Source organism: Lolium rigidum, chromosome 6 (assembly GCF_022539505.1).
Source record: "Lolium rigidum isolate FL_2022 chromosome 6, APGP_CSIRO_Lrig_0.1, whole genome shotgun sequence".
NCBI lineage: Eukaryota > Viridiplantae > Streptophyta > Magnoliopsida > Poales > Poaceae > Lolium > Lolium rigidum.
The window spans coordinates 25,973,705-25,995,494 of NC_061513.1; positions in this window are offsets into that span (position 1 = coordinate 25,973,705).

Genomic DNA, 21,790 nt, shown 5'->3' on the forward strand with positions numbered 1-21,790 from the left:
TCAAAGGAAAAGATTGTTTGTCAATTAACTATCTTTTACTCAATGCCTTTGTTTAGACACTTTTGTTTAGGTGCCTTTGTTTGGGCACCTAAGTTTGGTTAAACTTTCTTGGTTCATGCATCTATGTTGGTTCAGCTAATTTTCGAGATTACTTGGGTACATGCTGTTTCTTCTCCAAATATTTGCTGCCTGCGAAGAATTGGACTGCTATCATGGCAGTATATTTTGCCATGTCCACACTTTAAACTATTTTATAGTTAATCAATCGCATGCCTCGTGTATCACATTGTGTTGCTAGGCCACATCTCCCACAAACAGATAGCATGCATGTGTGGTTCTTTGGGAATCATGGTACAAAGGATTGCAATATAGTTTTGCTAGCTTCTTAATTAGTTCTCTTGATTTGTGTATGGATGAACTAATAGGAGATGCCAGCATATGATCTGTTCTGTAGTTGCCACAATGCATGCCAGTTGAGTGACATGAATTATTTTTGTGTTGCCGGTTAACTAGTGCTTGTATTCCAAATCAAGTAGATTGAATTAGTAATGGTAATTGAAGGTAAAAATAGTTAATTGGAACATTGTTAGGTAATTTTACCTATGAATGTTAATTCAGTAAGTTTTTAATTAAGATTTTGTATCCTTTGGGACAGGTATGATCACGGGCAATGTACTACAGTCTACAATCTCAAGCTGAAACATCTATCTTTTGATATGCCAATGCTCGATTATGATCTAGCATTGCTAATTCAGCCTATGCTGATGCTTGGAATCAGAATTGTTGTTAATTTCAACATTATATTCCCCGATTGGCTGGTGACAGTTCTCATGATAATCCTTCTCTAGGTGCTCAATTCATTCCTAAGCTGCTACTTTTTATATTTTGGTTATCTAATTCTCATGAATGAGCTTCGTTTCCTTCTCCAAATTAAACCTTTTCTGAAGCGTGTTGACGCATGAAAGAAAGAGACCATAGTCAAAAGGGCAATGGTTCACAATTATCTCATCATCTTTGTGAACAGAGGTTATGTATCTCCTTACTGATGTGACCAAATCCATATATTATTGCAAACCAGTAAGAGTGCTAGAAGAAACAATTGATGTAGCACCGAATTAGTACTGATTACTTACACTTACAAAAGATAAGTCATTTACAAACTGAAATATATCATATTGTAAGAAAAATTCTTATGCTTACAAGGACAAGTCATTTAGTCATTAACTTGTTTTAGAAATGGCATATCAATTGGTTCCGAGAATATGTTTTTGTATTTGTGCTATTTACCTAAAATTATGTTTTTTTGTTCACAGATTCTAGGTTGCGGCCACATGAATAATCGGCCTCGATGGCCATATAGGTAAGATGTGCAATAATACTCACGATTTTATTATTTCGTAAACTTGACTATTGTGTTGTTATTTTGTTCTCTACAACCTAGCAAAGTTGAACTGTGACCTCTCTGACCATCAATTATGGAGTACTACTTAGTTTTGTGCCCTCTGATGATGCGGAGGTTGGTAAATATACTGAAGCAGCTTTTTTGCAGGCTCTCTGCCAACACGCGGAATTTTAAGTCCAGATGCCTATTATGCCGTACATCGCAATCCCAGGAATATTGTTTTTGCGAGACATAATAGATTGATATCACGGAACATCATTCATAACATACCATAATCGTCTTACAAATAGAGGATCACATGATCTAGTCTTACAACATAGTGGATCTAGAGATCCAAATACAAAACACATAGCGGAAGCGAAGTAGCGGTCGTGGTCCATCTGTTCCACAGGCAAATTTTGACGTCAGGAGCAGTCCTAGTTATCACAGACATCTTTATATCCATCATCCTGGTACTGGTTCTCCTCTTCATAGTCTGGCCATTTGAATAGCCAGGGACAAAGCCATGAGTACTTTAAAGTACTCGCAAACTAATACTAGTGTAAGCACTATCAACTATAGTAAAGGGGTTCTAAGCTCTAGGTTCATTTGCATAAAGCCAGTTTTATTTCATAAGCACTTAGTAGTAAAAAGACTCTTTAATTGTCTAACTAACTCAAGTGGGAATATTAGTGTCATCCCCACAACTCTGTTGTGATCAAGTCAATTTCACCTTTCCAGTTCAAGTCACAAGTCACCCTTCACATGTCATATTTTTGAAAAAGGTCTGATGACGGAACAGTATGGCCTTTCCAATTGTCCCTAACCGTGGACACGGCTATTCGAATAGTTTTACACTCTGGAGAGGTCGCACACTTTTGCCACAACATTTGCAATAATCCTTCAGGGTTAACTGGCCCTGATTTATCACACTCCGTGTGCGGACTACCAACCATTACCTTTCACTTACATACCCTAGTATAGGCACCTCTCCCCATGAGCTTGGCCTCCCAGTGATAACCAACCGTCATCCTGGGAACTGCACAGGGCTTGGGTAGGACAGCCACCTCATTTCACGTCATTTCACATCATTTCACATTTCAATGGAGGCAGCCTCGGCATAACCCCGATGATGCTTGTTTAGAGGGAACCCATACTAAAACACATAAATTTCCAGTTAAGCCCTACCCATGTTCAGGTATTGTGTGGGGTACTTAAAAATTGGAATGGTATCGCATCCAAACCCAACCATCAGTTTTTGGTAAAATTCACCATGTCATTGACAAGTCATAATCACCTTCAAAATCTTTCAATAGAATGACTCATCATTCCAAGGTTTTCAAATTCATTTGTTTCACATGTTCCCATCTAGAGTAGTCACTTTTAGTTTTAGCACTAGCAACTAGTCATGAGGGGTACTAACTACTTGTAGCTCTCTAGGCTAAATGTGATGCTCTTTTACTACTCTATATCTAGACCAAGTGAATCATGAATCATGAATCAAAAATAAACTTTGATAAACCCAAATCTAAAACTTGTAAGGTAAAAACTGGGACTTGGAAAGTAGAACACAAAGTTGTAAGGTATTGGTGCCTTGCTCAAGTAGAGCTTGCACTTGGGTAACTTGCAAGAGTATAGCTTGCCTTGATTGGTGTAGTGATCAAAGTTCTCTTCTTCTTCTTCTTCTTCGTACAAGCCTTCTTCCTCGTAGCACTCAGTACTAGCGTCTAAAAATAAATACGAGGTACACAATCACCAAACAAATACTCAAGTAATCTAGTAACCATAATGGTTCACACAAGATGACCTATTATCATCACAAGCATCCATACTAGGGTTTGACTTTTATTTACTTTGAGAAGTAATTTCCTCTCATTGAAAGATTTACTAGGGTTTCCATTTATTTCCTTTGAGAAGTCATTTCCTCCCATTGAATCTTATTAAGATTTAATCTCCTCAAATAATAATAAGGTATGAATACATGTTGACCAAGGTCAACACTTCATATTTATCATTTGGAGATTGATTTAAATGAGATACTTCATCTCATGCAATTCAAATACTACTATGGATCAATTTAATATCACTAAGTAATTAAATATGAGGTGCTATAGACTAAGATCATTACCTCATATTGGATTACTTAAGACAATGATTTAAATGAGAGAGTACCTCTTATACTATTTAAATAAATTAATTGAGATAATTTAAATGGACAAGAAATGGCACATAGCCATTATTTTGCTCTAGCCCATGATCATGGTAAACAACTATGCTATATTTTTACATAATCATGTAGAGTATTTGAAATGTGATTTTTGAGAGTTGGAGTCATCTCAAAATAATTTATGGTTGATTTTTAATAAATCAGTGAAGTTTGAAAAGCTAATGCCTTGTTATTTTAACTACATGAGTTCTACAAGGAACTAGGGTTTGAGACCAGTGGGGTTTGATAGATAATTTCATAAGCTTTCCAGATATATAAATTTCCTCAAATTTGGCTCAGTAGATTTGAAGTTATTTAATTTCTAGCAAAGCACCAGTATTGAATTGAGTTGAATTGAATTAAATCGAATTCAAAAGAGTGGGCTAGGCAGGAAACGAAACTGGGCCAGGAGAGGGAAAAAGAGTTGGGCCGGCCCAGCAGTGCGTCTGGCACACGCGGGCCGTCTGACGAGGGGCTCCACCCGTCAGTGACTCTATAACAGCGAAACGGTACCGATCAATCTGGGACGCAGGATTAGAAGAGGATCGTGTGGCTGGCGTGCGTCGTCGTCGATGACGAGCACAGCTTACTGGCGCGGCGAGGGCAGGGGGTTGGTGGCTCACCGGCACTCCGACGATCGTTGGCGAGGGTGCGCCGCGACGTTGTGGACGACGGTGATGCAGATGGTGGTCGCAGGTGGTGCTGAGGTGGACGAAATCGTCATCGCCGTCTTGCTACTGCCACGGCGGTCATCGATGAAATTGGAGCTACTCCGGTGGTAATGTGGATGTGAGAGGGTTCGAGGAGAGCAAGTGAAGGGAGGGGAGCAAGCTGGTGTGGTGAATTCGAGAAGGGAGGGCCTCCTTTTATAGGTGCGCGAGGTGCTGCGGCTCGGTAGATGAGGTCGACCACGGCGACGGCTTTTGGAGCGGCGAAGGGGCAAGGGAGTGGGCGCGTGAGGTCACTGGCATCATGGCGAGCAGAGCGAGCATGACGGCGCATCAAATGGAGGACGAGGGCGTGCGGGCGACGTCAAAGTCTCCGCAGTACCGTGGCAGAGGACGGCGATCATGGCAATGGCGACAGCGCTGCGCGGACCAACGAGCGTGTCTACGAGGTAGCCATGGACCTGGTGATCGTGTAGGAGAAGAAATGGGGCGAGAGGAGTACAGACGCGACGGGGCGAGCGTGCGTACTGGCGCGTCCAGTGGCATGTCTGGGCGCGCTCTAGCGTGGCCTGGCGTGTCTGGGCGCGTCTGGGCATGTCATGTTCTGGGTGCTGTCGTGCTTGTCTTCGACTAGGGAAGGTACCAGCGTGCGTGGTGGAGTGTGGTGAGTCTATTTGACAAAGTGAGCGTGACTAGAGAGGGGTGGAGAGGATGAGTGGCATGGTGATGCCAAAGGTGCTCGGCATGGCATGACTTTGATCATATCTCCACTTTTATCAGGGCTGCAGTGCATGGTTTGATGCAGAGGAGGTACCAGGACCACAATGATCACAAAACATCTTTGGTTTAGCCCAAAATCCGTTGGATAATAGCATGTGTGAGTAAAGTTAGTTTGTGCACAGAAGGTGTTTGATAGAATGGCCGAAAGAGAATTGTTTTTGAATTTTGCAGAGATTTTTGGTGGAGTTGATTCAAATCATATTTGAGACACAAAGGTGGTGGTGGTGTGCAAAATTGAATTGATTTGCAAAATCCAAATGTGGCATGATCTTAAATTTGTTTGAATGTTGCTACTTTGCTTGATGGTATTTTGAAATCTAGAAAGAAATTGCAGGGGTGTTCTTTACCAAAGTTGTTCATCTTGATGGGGTCTTGGATGAGGTGGAAAGAGTTGGGATTGTTTGGTTTAAAAATCTCTTAATACAGAGGCTCAAAGTAGGTGTCATGATATAAATGGCAGTTTTGACCATTATCTTATGTGAGCTAGTTTTGAATTCTATTTTGATTTGATTTGAGTTCCTTTGATTCAAAAGGGGTTCTTAAGTGTTTAGTATCATTACCCAACCATTGGCACAAGTCAAATTGGACTAGGTTAAGGTTTGGCAAAAATGGCCATAAACACATGTGTGTGATTATTTGTATTTTTCTATTTCTTTTTCTTTGACTTTCTTTGAACCAAAAGGTGTGGTGTTGTGTTCTTATGTATTATTTGAGTTTAGGATTGTGTTTCATCATTTCAAACAAGGAGTAGGTCTTAGGCTCAAATTTGCAATTTGGCCATATACCCACATATGCCTCTATTCCATTTGATTTTTATTTTCTTTCTATTTGGTTTCAAGTTGGATTTGGCTTAGTGAGTGCTAAGTTGGGTTTGTTAGGGTTTTCAAATAATCTACACAAGGTAGATCATGGCATAGGCCCACATTTTCAAATATGGCCATATGCTCATATGTTACTCTATTTTATTTTTATTTCTTTTTGATTTGTTTCCAGTTGATCCTAAATGCATGGTTGTGGATTAGGATTTATTTCAAATTCTTCAAACACACTTTCATGGAAATAACACAATTATCAAGCATAAGCCTTATGCATAGCACATTATTCAATAAAAGTTTTTGTTGGTTCTCATTTTTGGAAATAGGGAAATTCATTTTCTCTTTGTTTTAAAATTTGGGGTGTTACAAACCCTTCCCCCTTAAATAAATCTCGTCCCGAGATTTTAAGAAAAGTTAGGTTCCTAAGAGAGATTGGGCAGAGGGGTTAACAGGAGACAAACTTGGCATGGCATTGGGGGTTTCCCGACCTTCGGTGGCACTCATGTGGTAGAGACGGCCGTTGCGGTTGTTCGGGTTCCTTTTAGCTGCGAAGCGGCGCTGTTGCTGGGCAGGTGCAGCGGTATTGGGGGCAGTCTTTGCTAACCTTTTGGGGCACTCATTGGAGTAGTGACCCACAATTCTACATTCATAACAAGTTATGGTTGACTTGTCCTTTGGGGTGACGGGGACAACGTTGCTTCCAGTCCTTGGGGCAGTATTGGGGTTGTTGTTGTTACCATTCTGGTTGTGGTTGCTGGTGTTGTGGTGGTTGGTGTTGCTGTTGTGGTTGTTGTTGCTGTTATTGCCTGCGGGCTTCGGGGGTCCTCCATTGTTGTTGGTGAAGTTTGGGCGGTACGTCTGAGCAGGTGGCTTGTTGTGCCTTGGGGCAAATCCTCCAGTTGAATTGTTGAGGTATTTTTGTGCATTGTTGGGTCCATTCTGGTTCATCATTTTGCGCTTGCGATTCTCGTTGGCTTGGTGTAGCTTCCCTTCCATCTGGATGGCTTAGTCCACAAGAGCTTCGAGGTCAGCAAACGGGATGTTCACTAACACCGTCTGCATCTCATCGTGCCGTCCATTCAAAAATCTTTCCTTCCTCTTCTCGTTGGTGTCGGTCTCATCCGGGGCGTACCTAGACAGAGTGAGGAATCTTTCACGGTTTTCCACCACAGACATTCTTGCTTGCTTGAGTTCCCGGAACTCGTCTCTCATCTTCTTAATCAAACCCTGGGGCACATGGTACTTGCTAAACTTGAGCTTCAAATCTGCCCAAGTCATCATCTGTCCCGCATTCATTGCACGGGCACTTGTCCACCAGGCTCTGGTAGGTCCTGACAGGTAGTGGGTTGTGAACAGTACTTTTTCTGCGGCTTCTACTCCCGCAACTTCCAGGTTGTTCTCCATTGTCTGGAGCCAGTCATCAGCATCTAGTGGCTCTTCAGTCTTGCTGAACATTGGAGGGTTGGTGTTCTGAAAGTTCTTCAGTTTGGATCCAGGATGATCATGGTTTCCATGACCTTGATTGTTCCGAGCTATCTGCTGCAGTGCGGCAATATTGGCTTGTCTTTCAGCTCTTTCAGCCTCTCTATCTGCCATCATCATTTGCAACATCTGCATCATTGCATCTTGGTTGGTGCTGCGGGTTGGTGGGGCCATCTGAACATTTGAGGTAGATCATAAGATAAGAGGGAAATTTCAATGGTTTGTTTGGTTTAAGTTTAAAAAGTTCAAAACTTGAAAACTTGAGTAGTGTTGAGGGGGTAAAAACCAACAACACTTTTTCATTCATTCCAAACATCACACATTACAAAGCGAACACACCGTTGGTTTTAAGAACCATTCATTCGTTCTACGATACAAGGGGACAGATACAAACTCGCACCTACTCAAGTGCTCTAGTGATACTACTCTTCATTTGGAATGGTGGGTTCTTCATCTTCATGGGTGGTGTGCTTAGCGACAAGCGCGGGCGTTGTGCAACTCCTTGCGGGTCTTGTGCAGCAGGAAGTACAGGCATGCCACATAGTGGTTCATCTCTGGGTGCGGTGGCATGGTTATTGGTCTTCCCATGGGATTATGTCTTGGATAGTAGAAGAAGTGAGTGTTCTTGATCTTGTTCACATTCTGTCCACACAGACGGGCAATTACTTCCCCGTTACAGAAAACCATATGGTTTCCCACATTGGGGCTCCAAGCTTTTCTCTCAGATCTGCAGTAACTTCCCACCGAGGTGGTTTTCCCGACTGATTATTGAGTGGTATTCCGAAGGACTCGGGATACGGGCGTCCTAAGTATTCAACTAGTTGCTTCAAATCCTTCTCGAACATTAGGTTTCCTCCATGGCCAAGCTGATAGGACTCACATTGGTACTCCATCTGTGAGCAATTAGGATGAGTAAGTTAGAGAAGTGATTAAGTGTGTCAAAATTTTAGGTAGAATTTTCAAAGAAAAGTAGAGCATGAATTTCTTATTTTGAAAAAGATCTCAAGGATAAGAGTGAGAATAAGTTTTCATAAATATCCACTTAATTGGTTTTGAAACTAAGTTTTTCAGACGTCCATTCTAACTAGGGTCTCCTAAGGTCAAACAATGGCTCTGATACCAACTTGTCAACACCCGGATTTTTAAGTCCAGATGCCTATTATGCCGTACATCGCAATTCCAGGAATATTGTTTTTGCGAGACATAATAGATTGATATCATAGAACATCATTCATTACATACCATAATCGTCTTACAAATAGAGGATCACATGATCCAGTCTTACAACATAGTGGATCTAGAGATCCAAATAAAAAACACATAGCGGAAGCGAAGTAGCGGTCGTGGTCCATCTGTTCCACAGGCAACTTTTGACGTCAGGAGCAGTCCTAGTTATCACAAACGTCTTGTTGTCCATCATCCTGGTACTGGTTCTCCTCTTCATAGTCTGGCCATTTGAATAGCAAGGGACAAAGCCATGAGTACTTTAAAGTACTCGCAAACTAATACTAGTGTAAGCACTATCAACTATAGTAAAGGGGTTCTAAGCTCTAGGTTCATTTGCATAAAGCCAGTTTTATTTCATAAGCACTTAGTAGTAAAAAGACTCTTTAATTGTCTAACTAACTCAAGTGGGAACATTAGTGTCATTCCCACAACTCTGTTGTGATCAAGTCAATTTCACCTTTCCAGTTCAAGTCACAAGTCACCCTTCATATGTCATATTTTTGAAAAAGGTCTGATGACGGAACAGTATGGCCTTTCCAATCGTCCCTAACCGTGGACACGGCTATTCGAATAGTTTTACACTCTGGAGAGGTCGCACACTTTTGCCACAATATTTGCAATAATCCGTCAGGGTTAACTGGCCCTGATTTATCACGCTCCGTGTGCGGACTACCAACCATAACCTTTCACTTACATACCCTAGTATAGGCACCTCTCCCCATGAGCTTGGCCTCCCAGTGATAACCAACCGTCATCCTGGGAACTGCACAGGGCTTGGGTAGGACAGTCAGCTCATTTCACGTCATTTCACATCATTTCACATTTCAATGGAGGCAACCTCGGCATAACCCCGATGACGCTTGTTTAGAGGGAACCCATACTAAAGCACATAAATTTCCAGTTAAGCCCTACCCATGTTCAGGTATTTTGGGGTGTACTTAAAAATTGGAATGGTATCGCATCCGAACCCAACCATCAGTTTTTGGTAAAATTCACCATGTCATTGACAAGTCATAATCACCTTCAAAATGATTCAATAGAATGACTCATCATTCCAAGGTTTTCAAATTCATTTGTTTCACATGTTCCCATCTAGAGTAGTCACTTTTAGTTTTAGCACTAGCAACTAGTCATGAGGGGTACTAACTACTTGTAGCTCTCTAAGCTAAGTGTGACGCTCTTGTACTACTCCATATCTAGACCAAGTGAATCATGAATCAAAAATAAACTTTGATAAACCCAAATCAAAAACTTATAAGGTAAAAGCTGGGACTTGGAAAGTAGAACACAAAGTAGTATGGTATTGGTGCCTTGCTCAATTAGAGCTTGCACTTGGGTAACTTGCAAGAGTATAGCTTGCCTTGATTGGTGTAGTGATCAAAGTTCTCTTCTTCTTCTTCGTAGAAGCCTTCTTCCTCGTAGCACTCAGTACTAGCGTCTAAAAATAAATACGAGGTACACAATCACCAAACAAATACTTAAATAATCTAGTAACCATAATGGTTCTCACAAGATGACCTATTATCATCACAAGGATCCATACTAGGGTTTGACTTTTATTTACTTTGAGAAGTAATTTCCTCTCATTGAAAGATTTACTAGGGTTTCCATTTATTTTCTTTGAGAAGTCATTTCCTCTCATTGAATCTTGTTAAGATTTAATCTCCTCAAATAATAATAAGGTATGAATACATGTTGACCAAGGTCAACACTTCATATTTATCATTTGGGAGAATGATTTAAATGAGATACTTCATCTCATGCAATTCAAATACTACTATGGATCAATTTAATATAGCACCTCATATTGGATTACTTAAGACAATGATTTAAATGAGAGAGTACCTCTCATACTATTTAAATAAATTAATTGAGATAATTTAAATGGACTAGAAATGGCCACATAGCCATTATTTTGCTCTAGCCCATGATCATGGTAAACAACTATGCTATATTTTTACATAATCATGTAGAGTATTTGAAATGTGCTTTTTGAGAGTTGGAATCATCTCAAAATAATTTATGGTTGATTTTTAATAAATCAGTGAAGTTTGAAAAGCTACTGCTTTGTTATTTTTACTACATGAGTTCTACAAAGAACTAGGGTTTGAGACCAGTGGGGTTTGATATATAATTTCACAAGCTTTCCAGATATATAAATTTCCTCAAATTTGGCTCAATAGATTTGAAGTTATTTAGTTTCTAGCAAAGCACCAGTATTGAATTGAGTTGAATTGAATTAAATCGAATTCAAAAGAGCGGGCTATGCGGGAAACGAAACAGGGCCAGGAGAGGGAAAAAGAGTTGGGTTGGCCCAGCAGTGCGTCTGGCACACGCGGGCCGTCTGACGAGGGGCTCCACCCGTCAGTGACTCTATAACAGCGAAACGGTACCAATCAATCTGGGACGCAGGATTAGAAGAGGATCGTGTGGCTGGCGTGCGTCGTCGTCGACGACGAGCACAACTTACTGGCGCGGCGAGGGCAGGGGGTTGGCGGCTCAAGGGAGCTTCGGCGATCGTCGACGAGGGTGCGCGGCGACGTTGTGGACGACGGCGATGCATATGGTGGTCGCAGGTGGTGCTGAGGTGGACGAAATCATCGTCGCCGTCTTGCTACTGCCGCGGCGGTCGTCGGTGAAATTGGAGCTACTCCGGTGGTAATGTGGATGGGAGAGGGTTCTAGGAGAGCAAGTGAAGGGAGGGGAGCAAGCTGGTGTGGAGAATTCGAGAGGGGAGGGCCTCCTTTTATAGGTGCGCGAGGTGCTGCGGCTCGGCAGATGAGGTCGACCATGGCGGCGGCTTTTGGAGCGGCGAAGGGGCAAGGGAGTGGGCGCGTGAGGTCACTGGCATCATGGCGAGCAGAGCGAGCGTGACGGCGCAGCAAATGGAGGACGAGGGCGTGCGGGCGACGTCAAAGTCTCCGCAGTACCGTGGCGGAGGACGGCGATCATGGCGACGGCGACAGCGCCTGCGCGGACCAACGAGCGTGTCTACGAGGTAGTCGTGGACCTGGTGATCGTGTAGGAGAAGAAAGGGGGCGAGAGGAGTACAGACGCGACGGGGCGAGCGTGCGTACTGGCGCGTCCAGTGGCATGTCTGGGCGCGCTATGGCGTGGCCTGGCGTGTCTGGGCGCGTCTGGGCATGCCATGTTCTGGGCGCTGTCGTGCTTGTCTTCGACCAGGGAGGGTACCAGCGTGCGTGGTGGAGTGTGGTGAGTCTCTTTGACAAAGTGAGGGTGACCAGAGAGGGGTGGAGAGGATGAGTGGCATGGTGATGCCAAAGGTGCTCGGCATGGCATGACTTTGATCATATCTCCACTTTTATCAGGGCTGCAGTGCATGGTTTGATGCAGAGGAGGTACCAGGACCACAATGATCACAAAACATCTTTGGTTTAGCCCAAAATCCGTTGGATAATAGCATGTGTGAGTAAAGTTAGTTTGTGCACAGAAGGTGTTTGATAGAATGGCCGAAAGAGAATTGTTTTTGAATTTTGCAGATATTTTTTGTGGAGTTGATTCAAATCATATTTGAGACACAAAGGTGGTGGTGGTGTGTAAAATTGAATTGATTTGCAAAAATCCAAATGTGGCATAATCTTAAATCTGTTTGAATGTTGCTACTTTGCTTGATGGTATTTTGAAATCTAGAAAGAATTTGCAGGGGTGTTCTTTACCAAAGTTGTTCATCTTGATGGGGTCTTGGATGAGGTGCAAAGAGTTTGGATCTTTTTGTTTAAAAATCTCTTAATACAGAGGCTCAAAGTAGGTGTCATGATATAAATGGCAGTTTTGACCATTATCTTATGTGAGCTAGTTTTGAATTCTATTTTGATTTGGTTTGAGTTACTTTGATAAAAAAGGGGTTCTTAAGTGTTTAGTATCATTACCCGACCATTGGCACAAGTAAAATTGGCCTAGGTTAAGGTTTGGCAAAAATGGCCATAAGCACATGTGTGTGATTATTTGTATTTTTGTATTTCTTTTTCTTTGACTTTCTTTGAACCAAAAGGTGTGGTGTTGTGTTCTTATGTATTATTTGAGTTTAGGATTGTGTTTCATCATTTCAAACAAGGAGTAGGGCTTAGGCTCAAATTTGCAATTTGGCCATATACCCACATATGCCTCTATTCCATTTGATTTTTATTTTCTTTCTATTTGGTTTCAATTTGGATTTGGCTTAGTGAGTGCTAAGTTGTGTTTGTTAGGGTTTTCAAATCATCTACACAAGGTAGATCATGGCATAGGCCCACATTTTCAAATATGGCCATATGCTCATATGTGACTCTATTTTATTTTAATTTCTTTTTGATTTGTTTACAATTGATCCTAAATGCATGGTTGTGGATTAGGATTTATTTTAAATTCTTCAAACACACTTTCATGGCAATAACAAAATTGTCAAGCATAAGCATTATGCATAGCATATTATTCAATAAAAGTTTTTGTTGGTTCTCATTTTTGGAAATAGGAAAATTCATTTTCTCTTTGTTTTAAAATTTGGGGTGTTACACTCTCTGTTAGGAGTCTGATTTAATAATATAACTATTATGTGCATAATAAGTGATTGCACCACCCATTGTTCGTGGATGAGCAAATTATCTTTTTTCAGTTTATAGTGATCATTATTATGTTTAATTAACTTCTACAGTTTCGGAACATGTGCGATGTTACCAATAGCTAGCTGGTTGCTTTGTTTTATCACCTACTCCGTATTTTTTACTTGCCAGTATCTAATTGTGGATAAAGAAGTCTTCCAGTTATGCACCTATACTTATCTCTTGATTCTGCGAAAATGAGAGAAATTTGGATTCTCCTTGTATGAGTGCAAATTTCTTGTATTCATTACACTGGAAATCTTTTTTTGCTCAGCATATGATTTAGGTGCATCAGGTGTGTGTTTCTACTACAGCTGGGCATGGGCAGCCCGGCCCGGACGACCCGGCCCGAAAATCTCGGGCCGGGCCGGGTTGGGCTTGCACTTTGGGCCAGGCTTGGGCTTGATTTTTGAGCCTGAACGTCGGGCTGGTCTGGGCTCGGGCTTGCATTTTTGCGATTTAGGCAAGGTTTGGGCCGGGCTTTTGCCAGTTCGGGCCGGGTTCAGGCTTGACATTTTAGCTTCAGACTTTTTGGGCTTGGCTCGAAACCCGGCCTGGCCCGAGTTTTGCCCAGGTCTACGTACTGCCTTTGGTCACAATGTCCTCTTTTTATCTCCAAAAGTGTTTGTATCCAGATCTATTAAAACTTAAATACCATTTGCATTGTTCTTTGTTAAATATTTAATGGAGAAGAGTTTAGGTACCCAAGTGGATGCACATGCATATATTTTTATTGCTGAAGAATATGCAGCTATCTTTACTAGGATGTATAAATTTCATTCTTGGTCTGAAAATCCCTATGATTTCTGTTGTAGGTAGCCTACCCAATGCAATTTCTGCTTGGCTCGGATTCTAGGCTGGTCTTATAAAGCATAGAGCAAATGATGAGAGTATGAAATATGTAGTGCCCTGAGGTATATTTCAACTGCAAGATATAATTCCCTGTAGTATTTTTTAGTATCATTTTGGTACTATGGTGATAATTTGCAAGCCCAGCTTAGTTCTGTGCTCAGGCTGCTCCTGAATTTCCTTGATGTATGCATCTTTTGTCTATATGTAAACATGTAAAGCTCGTGTGGCGCTTAGTTCAGGTTTGATCGACCTTCCATCAGATTTTCTTTCATGTATGAATGTTGGTCTATGTAAAGAGCTTCAGGCAGTCAATAGATTATTGAGAGTTTTGTGTGAAGCAGATCATTACTTGATTAACATACACATTAATAGCTTTTTCCATGTATAAAGCAACATTGCATCAGTAAGTATTAGATAGGAGTGTAATTGGTCCGCACAACACCGGCGAGGAGGCGCCCCATGGGGCGCCCCAACCACTAGTTTCAGTAAAAGGCATATGTTTTGTGCATGCAAGTTTTTGACACCTAGACCACCACAGTCCTTTGGGGTACAAACGCGTTCCCATGCCACGAGGCAGTGAGCTCCGGTGCAGTTTTCATCGTCAGACCAAAAGAACGTCCTGCGCCGTTTGTCAATTTTTTGGATGATTAGGATTGGTAGCAGTAGATATGACATGAGGTATGTGGGCAGGCTGTCTAGGACAGCTGATAGGAGGATTAGACGGCCTCCCTTGGAGAGCAGGGTTGCGCGCCATCCCGCTAGGTAGATGTCTATACGATCGACTAGTGGTTGGAATGCTGAGGCGGGCAACTTGTATGGGGATAGCGGTAAACCTAGGTAGGTCTGTGGGAAGGAGGCGATGGGTGTTTCCAGGGTTGTAACGATTGTTTGAGCTAGTTTGTCTGTGGTGTGGATGGGGACGAAAGTTGTTTTGTGAAAATTGATTGTGAGGCCGGTAGCTCAAAGGCTTTACGGAAATCCAGTTTTATGACCATGGTTTGGGCTTTGAATTTATGGCAGCAATTTAGCAGTTCGGCTGCATATGCAAAACTTTCCGAGATGCGGCGTCCAGAGATGAAACCAGATTGGTCCCCATGGACCAACAGAGGGATGTATTTTTTTCATTCTGTTTGTGAGTACTTTGGCGATGGCCTTGATGGGGCAGTTTTGTAGCGATATTGGTCTGAAAGCGTCAGGGGAGCGTGCTGAGTTTGATTTGGGTAAGAGGATGATGTGGGAACGATTTATACTTACAGTGTCTGTGCTGTGGTTGTAGAAACCGGTGAAGAGGTTGAAGATTTTTTGTTTTACAGTAGGCCAGAAAGATCTGTAAAAGCCTGGCCCAAAGCCGTCTGGACCCGGGCTTGCATCATAGTTCATTATGATCAAGGGTTTTCAAAGCCGTTCTCCACTAGTGGTTGTATGAAATCATGCACATTAATTTTGAAGACCTGCAATATAGTTAACCTTCAAATCAATTCTTGCAGGATACGTGTTTAAGAAATTTATGGACTTGTTTTTCTTATTGCAATGGAATACACATATCGCATTGGGAAAAATATGGCACCCGAAGTTTGCTAAAGCGACAAATATTATGCGGTTAGCTTGTGTTAATTTTTGTCGAGTTTCGGTTGTCGAAATTGATGTTAGTTAGTTTCCGTGGTCCGGTGAACTTAAACCCAGTGTTCTTTGGTCTTGTAGTTTTTCATCGAGTTTCATTGTCTGCTACTTTGTCTGCTGCACATCGAGTTTCATCGAGTAAGGGCATGAAAAAACGTGTTATGCTGAAATAGAGGATTAGACATTCAGAACTGGAGTCAAAATTGGAGTGAGAAGATGCAAAATCAGGTCCAACTCTCATATTGGGATCTGTAGTTGTATCTAGAAGTTCCATGGTTTTCTATCTCATTTGTAAGATTTTAATAAATTTCAAAGACAAACTTGACCTATCAAGGGTTTTCAAAGTCCACAAATCTTGACCTATCTTGTACTGTAAGGGTTTGATTGTTCTTTGCTTTTTTTAAACACCAATACATCATTTCAGAAGTTGAATTCTTCCAGGCTGCTACAAACTGGTATTCAGATCTTTCTTTTTTACTCGATCCTAAGATTATTCATGTGCCATTGTTGTCAAATATACAAATGGCTAGATCTTCCTGTAGATAACATGCATTTATCGTGGTAACCTCCCAATTGAAGATCAAAGCAGCCATTGTGGCCACTGGCCAGATACCCGAGTGGTGAGAATATACCTTCAGATACATTTAGTATGCCCTTTTAAGTTAGGTGGTATAGTCAGAAGAAAACAATAATGGTTTTCCAACCCTAGATATGTACCATTTTTTTCTTTGTATTTAAAATGACGGGATATTCCAAATTTCATGTTTCATGTGAGATTGTTAAATTGCCTAGAACTGGTGTATGCATTGGCTTTTGGAACCAATGAATGTTTTCACAAGCACCATCTCAGACCATGATTTCTATGCTCGGCTGATGCAACTCAAACTGAAAAAGAAGGGTTATTGTTGGCCCTTGTGACTGACTGTGCTGCTAAGACTCTTGAACTGTAGCAGCTACCGTCATATTGTTGGCCCCGTGTAGAATGTGCAGCAGTGAAATGCAGGTGGGCCCAAAGTGAAACCCTTTTATCCTACTCTTCTAATTTAATGTGTATGTTAGTTTGTATGGATTTTCCAAAGGCATGCTTTAATTAAGTATAACTTGGCTGATTGTTTCCCTTAAAGTCGCACAAGCTTTTGCAGCATCTTATCTACTGAGACATGGGTAGATAAAATTTGTGTAGTTTCACATTATTTTTGCATTACACAATGCTCATTTTGCTGAATTACTTAGGTTCAAGATGTACTTGGTATTTACTGGGTCTGAAACTTCTGGAGGCGTTCATGCTGGCTGGTCTGGGCACTTGAAGTGTTGTACTTGTTATAGTATTTTTTTTGAAATGGGGATATACCCCGGGCTTCTGCATCATGATGATGCACACGGCCTTTTATTAAAAAAAGGTTCACATTCGGTATCGGTAGGCTTAGTCTGCACCTCAGATAAGATCTTCTGTCTTAGGTATTTATTATGTAGCAGTTCCTGCCACACTCCGTCTTCATTAAGAAGTTTAAAGAGCCATTTACTCAATAAACATATGTTTTTGATTTTGAGAACCTCAATGCCTAAGCCCCCTTGATTTTTGGGTCGACAAACAATGTTCCATTTTGTGAGTAGATATTTTCTTTTATTTTCGTCAGACTGCCAAAAGAACCTAGATCTATAGAAGTTCACATGTTTCCTTACCCCAACAGGTATTTGTAGGAAGGACAACATAAACATAGGTAAACTAGTTAACACTGAATTCATAAGGACTAACCTATCACCATAGGATAGTAATCTCCCTTTTCAGCATCCCAATTTACTCTCAAATCGGGTCTTCACCGAATATCAATCAGAATTCCTGAGTTTTCTGTAATGGATAGAAATACCCAAGTATCTAAAGGGAAGTGATTCAGCGTCACATCCAAAGATCTGCTTGTACTGGTCCTCCTCATCCATGGCCTTTCCAAAACAAAAAATCTCACTTTTATGAAAATTAATCTTAAGTCCTGATAGCTTTTCATTGTAACACTCCGTGCATATGTAAAATGAAACTATAGCATGACACTAATTGTGACCCTCTACCGTGCAATGCCTCCATCGATCTCCTTGGTGGCTGCGTTTGTTCTACCCTCAGCCATATATATTGTATATATTCCCAAAGCTTAGTATTCCAAAAACCTGAATGCGCAGACTGAAAGGAATCATAAGCATAAATTCATCACAAATTACATATCATAATATATTTATCTCGGTTTAGAGGGGAAAAAATCCTATTCATTGACAAGGGCATATCTGGGCAATAAAATGAAGTCAATGTGTATTAGTGACACTGCAGATTATTCCCAGATTACATAAGGTGCAACGAATGTATTCCGTAGCAGCTAATTATCTGAAGTTGATTTGAGGGAATTTTAGATATACCGAGCACTCAAACTTCAATAACGGCTGTTGCGGCTTGAGTAGGGTTTTTATATATGGACTATGGAGGTATCCAAGACTTCTTGGCTGACCGGGTGTACTCGGTGCCGAATGATCCTCTCCTTTCGCCTTTGATGAAATTGCTTTCAGCAACATGCATAAATGGCGATGGCAACTGCTACCGCCAGCGCAATAACCAAAGCCAGGATGACAATCTGCGCTCGGCAGGAGGGGTGGAAATCTGCCAGAGACTCCTCCTGGCCCATACCATATTCCTGGTTCGACGGGATTTTCTTCATCTAAAAATAAATAAACTTCTGTATTAGTACCAAACAGGGCCATACCTGAGATTTCGGTGGCCCTGCAGAAAAACTAAAAATAAGCCCTATATATATATAATAAGAAGAGATAACCACAATAATATGGAGTAATAGTTTTACGAATTTTACTACTCCTTTCGGCCCTTAATACTTGTTACGAGCTCAATGAATATTTTTTTTGCCTACATTGTGACTAAATCCGCGAGAAGTATTTAGAGCCAGAGGGAGTAGCATATCCATGTATAGATAATGTCAAAGCCTAAAATATATGTGGAACAAAAATCTAACATGTTGCTGAAAAATGTATTATTCCTCAAAATAAAAATATGTTTTTAAATTTAAGCATGATATGGTTCTAATATACATTGACACAATCGTCATCAAACTTCTTCAAATAATATTTTTTAACTGCTCTCCTAACTATGCTAGAGTACTTTTTTTTTCACTATAGGTCGATGGAAGTACAATCTCACCTATTTAAATTTAGAAAAATAACTTCTCAAATGAGATGCAACTATGTTACTGAAATATTCAACCAAAATCTAACAATTGAATCATCCAAAACAATAAAAACGAACTCATATAATTAATCCCAATCATCCCACCTTATTATCCAATTAGTGGAAGCATTTTTACCTATAGAAGGGCAAAGTACGTTCACAGATAATAAATGTAATTAGTGCAAGAATTTTTACCTACGTACGTTCAGAGAGAAATAAATGTAATAGGATACAGTACCAAACTACCAAGACAGAGACAATTTGGTAAGGGTACTATCTGTGCAAGCCTTTCGATCAAGCAAACAGTGAAAAAGAAAGTATCTGCACACTACTCAATGCATAGAAGATAATTTAACTGGCCACCTGACAACTATGGAGACGATGGTCTCGACTCGTTGTGAGGGGTGGATCCAATGCTCGAGCCCGGTGCCAAGTTGGTGGTAGCTGTGCTCAGAATGTGCCGCCCTATCCATCTGCGAAACCAGACCGTAAAGAATGTGAATTTTAAGTTTATAAGGTGAATCTGCTATTCCGAAGAAGCAAGCAAGCCGATCCGTGCCGTAGCTGTGGGGGGGGGGGCGGCGCCCCCACAAACTTGAAAGAAACTCTCAGATTTTGAGGGTCCTGAGTTAGCAGTCTACTTGCAAGAGCAAGTTCTGTTTAAAAGTCAGATTTGGCCCTGAAGTCTAAAGAACTAGTTAAACATGGCCTACCGAGTTGGTCAAAGGTCAGGTGCATATTATCCGTTGGTTCCTGGAACTAGCATGGTTTTGTTTTGCAAAAGTACACATCGAAATTGCGTTCAAATCTAAGCACGTGAGCAAGCAAACAATGCATTTATGTACAGATAAACACTACACAGTTCTGAACTACAGGCTGGGTAATTTCTGATTTTTTTCGAAGATGGGTAAGTGATCCAGCTCAGTCTGCCAACACTGACCTAGATCAAATAAAGTTGTAAATTTGAAATCGGTTGAAAGATTGGCTACTAAAGCTTGACTTGATAAGTGGCCTGAATCTCAGTTTAGTTGTCTTGCATAACAATACAACAGATATCCAGAATCACACCACGCAAAAGCCTGCTATCTTCTATCAAGGTCCAGTTTACTTCTGAATTCTACACTTCAATAGAACAATCTACAACAAGGAGATTACCCAAAGCTATAAAATCTGTTGTAGCCTATTAGGACTACTAAGTAGCTGAATATATCTAGTCTGGAGATATGCATATATTCAGTTGGGAAACATAGGTACATACTACAGGGAATGGTGTTAAATGGAAACAATTGTAACACTCCGTGCATATGTAAAATGAAACTATAGCATGACACTGATTGTGACCCTCCACCCAGCAATGCCTCCATCTCCTTGGTGGCTGCGATGAGTTTGTTCTACCCTCAGCCATATATATTGTATATATTCCCAAAGCTTAGTATTCCAAAAACCTGAATGCGCAGAATGAAAGGAAACATAAGCATAATTTATCACATACATATCATAATATATTTATATCGGTTAGAAGGGGGAAAAAATCATATTCATTGACAAGGGCATATCTGGGCAATAAAATGAAGTCAATATGTATTAGTGACACTGCAGCTTATTCCCAGATTACAGAAGGTGCAACGAATGTATTCCGTAGCAACTAATTATCTGAAGTTGATTTGAGGGAATTTTAGATATAACCGAGCACTCAAACTTCAATAACGGCTGCTGCGGCTTGAGCAGGGGCTTGTACGGAGTACTCGGTGCCGAATGATCCTCTCATTTCGCCTTTGATGAAACTCTTTGCAGCAACATGCGCAGACGGCGATGGCAACTGCTACCGCCAGCGCAATGACCAAAGCCAGGATGACAATCTGCGCTCGGCGGGAGGGGTGGAAATCTGCCAGAGACTCCTCCTGCCCCATACCATATTTTCTGGTTCGACTTGATTTTCTTCATCTGAAAATAAATGAACTTCTGTATTAGTACGAAACAGGGACATACCTGAGATTTTGGTGACCCTGTAAAAATTCAAAAAATAAGCCCTATATATAATAAGAAGATATAACCACAATAATATGGAGTAATAGTTTTACGAATTTTACTACTCCTTTCGGCCCTTAATCCTTGTTGCGGGCTCAACGAAATTAATTTTTTTTAGCCTATATTGTGACTAAATCCGCGAGAAGTATTTAGAGCCAGAGGGAGTAGCATATCCATGTATAGATAATGTGAAAGCCTAAAATATATGTGGAACAAAAATCTAACATGTTATAAGGTGAATCTCTGCTATTCCGAACAAGCAAGCAAGCCGATGCATGCCGTAGCTATGTGTAAGTAGTGTTGGTGGGGGGGGGGGGGGCGCCCCCCAAACTTGAAAGAAACTCCGAAGGAAATTTTATTTTAGGGACTAAGAAGGGAAAAAAAATGGTCTCTCCCTAAAATATTCATGATATGTGGATTATCACATTAATCTTGCAGGGACGAACGCTTTCAACAAAAAACTTGCAGGGACGAACAATCCCTTCTCTACCCACCCATCTCTCTACTTAAGCTACTAGACACAATATCAACTGAGATTTGAGGATCGGGATATGCAAAACTAACCTCGAAAAATTTGGTCAATCTTGGTCCTTCACCTTGTCCGTATCCTCTCGCCGGGATACCACCCCCTATCTATCGCCATCGCGCGCGCGTGCTCCCCTCGGCGAACCTTCCCCGCCTCGCTCCGGTTCATGAAAAACAACAAGTTCGCGGCACCGCGACGCTCCCCATTCCCCACCGCCTAGTACCGCACCAGCGCCTCTCTCCACTTCGGTAGCCACCCCTCTGTGGTCGCCGCTCCCTGGTTACCGCTGCCAATGGTGAACATTTAGTGCAGGTTATCCATGATAAACTTGAATGTTGGACTGTGACAATGCTTCTTGACTTCAACTTTTCTAGTTGCTTCGCATCC